This window comes from Urocitellus parryii, chromosome Y (assembly GCF_045843805.1).
Source record: "Urocitellus parryii isolate mUroPar1 chromosome Y, mUroPar1.hap1, whole genome shotgun sequence".
In the NCBI taxonomy this organism is placed as follows: Eukaryota; Metazoa; Chordata; class Mammalia; order Rodentia; family Sciuridae; genus Urocitellus; species Urocitellus parryii.
The window spans coordinates 5835282-5838122 of record NC_135548.1 but is presented as its reverse complement, the minus strand read 5'-3'; positions in this window follow the sequence as shown (position 1 = coordinate 5838122).

Genomic DNA, 2841 nt, shown 5'->3' with positions numbered 1-2841 from the left:
AGTGCTTTGGGAGGGGCAGGGCCCTGACTACCTGGGGGGGATGAAATGCAGACACTGTGTGACCCAACAGTGTTGGCACCTGGTGAACCCATCTACAAGAGACATAATTATCAAAGGTGTCATCACCATTATAGCATCAGGAAAACCAGGAAAGAAGGATGTGGTGGGAGTCCTGGAGTGATGGTTGGGATTTTATCAGAATAGCTTAAGTATTATTATCTTTTGTTCAGTTCTTTGACTGTGTCAAGCAAGGATTTTTGTATTCCAATGGTGATTTTATTTCTCCCCCTTAGAGCACTTGGATGAGGCAATTCCTCTAAAGGCCAGATTGAGGAATGGACAGTTCAGCCACCCTGAGTTTTCAAGGTGTGCTGAGTTTCCAAGGTCAGATAACCTGAGGTGCAAAAGGAGGATTTATGGCAGGAGACAGGAACCTCTCTGAATGGAGGGCTGGCTAACAGGAGATGTTTTCCAAGTCAAGTTGCAGTTTTCCAGCTGCCAGTGTTCCCAACTCATGCAGTGAATATGTGGTTGGAGAAACCCATTGGATAATTTATGTCATGGCTTTTAGGAGCCTAAGGAATGTCTATGAAGCAAAAGAATTTTCAGACCTTGGCCAGTTTGGTCAGCAGGTGACCTCTTCTGTCTACTACTAGTCCAAATTCAGATACACAGAAAGTGCTTTGGGTTTTGTCCTCAAGAGCAGAGTATCTGCTGGAGCAATCAGTGGACAAGAAGGTGTTCAACCTGTTCCAGGTATGGCTAGAGAGATAAGGCTCTCTCTGTTTGAGAACAGAAGCTCTATAGAAAAAGAGGGATAATAAAAGAGGGAGGGTGGGGGAAAGATCACCAGGAGCAGGGAAGGGACTGGTGGAACAGTGTAGAAGGGGAGGAATGGAGAGTACAGGGGTTGCAATATGTGAGGTGAAAAAGAAGAGGGAGGAGATGTTGAGAGAATGAATGCAGAGAAAGAAATGTGGGGGAACATGGGTGGCACAGGCAGGAGAAGGAAAGGCTTGTGAACAGGCAGGGGAGTATGAAGGCTACATAAATAGGGTGGTGTCACCCTGAGGCAGTGCCTGGGAAGAAGCCCCTTAGGATGAAGGACTGGCTGAATCTGGAGAGCACTTACTGGAAGGTATTTAAGTAACTTTCAAAGGGGAGTCATTGTAATAAAGCTGTAGTGAACACTTAGTATATCAGCCTTTGTCTGTACCTCTGATCATTTTTTTTTATAATCCATAGAAGTAGAATTACTTCATATATTCTGTGTCTGCTTTATGGTTCCCTAATAAGCCAAAGTAGTGGTGCCATATATAAATATTTATTAAAGAATGGTAAAGAAGAGGGCAGGTCTCATTGCATTCCCACCACCTGGACTTGAATACTTGATCTGAATCCTTTCTAAATGGATAGGCAAGAAGCACTATTTCATACTCAATCAGTTGCAAGGTCCAAATCAGATGCCATGCTCACAGGCCCATTACGACTGTGGAACAGCTGTGGAGACTGCCTTCTTGAGTTTTTAATGTGATTGCACTAAACAGTGGATCATTTCCTGACACAATATTATCTTGGGGGTGAAATTAGCTATGGATACAACTGAACCTGTACTTGTGTGGACACTTTCACTATGCTCTTTGGTGACTCTTTATGGTACAACTTCTCTAAAGTGTCACTTCAAAATACTAGAAATAAACTGTGAACTTTACATTCCCTCCCCCTGACTCCTGCATATTCTGATCCTTGTCCTTGTTCCTCTAGATCCTTGGTTTGTTGCCTTCTTTTGCCTGAGACTCTCAGTGCTGAATATGCATTGCCACCAGTCATTTGCCAGTACATCTCATACATGGCTGCCCTGTGATCTTCAGCTGGTCCCAAAATGAGGCACTACTCAATGAAATTTATCTGATGTACTCACTCTCATAGAACTTGAACTCTGGTATGGAGGGTCTGGAGATTAAAGGGAAGATTGAAGGAGTGAGATATGGATGTTATTCTGTCTTCCAGTTGCATTCTAATTTTCTGTATTAATCAGTTTTCTATTGCTGTGACAGTGAAACTGGAATGTTTACACTTCTGCTGGCAGGTGGGGTCTGCACAAGTTGCAGCCCTCTAAGACAAGGAGTGTTGCACTTCTTAATGGTGGACTATGCCCTCCCATGCTGCAGCAGACCCCAGCCCCACACTGTCAATTTCTACTCCTTTCTGCATTCTTCTCTTCTGAATTGAAAAATCAAATCCACAGACAAGGATGAGTGAGAGTAAGAATAGGGTTTATTGAAGAATAGAAACAAAAATGGTTCTCATGACTTCAGAGAACCAGTGAGAGGTTTTCTGTCTCCCTATGCTAGTGTAGGGGGGTGTAAAACACATGGGTCAATGCTATGGTTCCATGTTTATGCCAATTAGCATTTAAACAAAATATCAATTCTGTTCTTCCAAACTTACAGTAACTAGGGTTAGTAAAAGAACTAATGTTATTGCTTAGCCCCAAACCCCATTCATGTTTTCCTTATTTCCATTTTCTCCTGGCCTCTGCTCCTGGCAAGAGGTTGAGGTAGTGAATTCCATAGGCTCAGTGTGTGGGGCAGGGGGATGTTGAGGTTCTGTAGCTGCATCCCTGCCTAAAGCAGGGATCTGCCCTGGGCCAGTTTGAGTTGGCTGTTGCTGGGATGACAGGTCAGTGTGCTTTGGCTCTCCTACAGGTCTAGCCAACTGTGCCTCATTCCCACACTCACCAATGGTGTCCAACCCACCTGGGGCTTCCACTCTCTCACTGTTTCTCCATTCAACTTCTAGGCTGCAACTTCTCTGCAGGGACCTTGGGTCTGAGTGCAC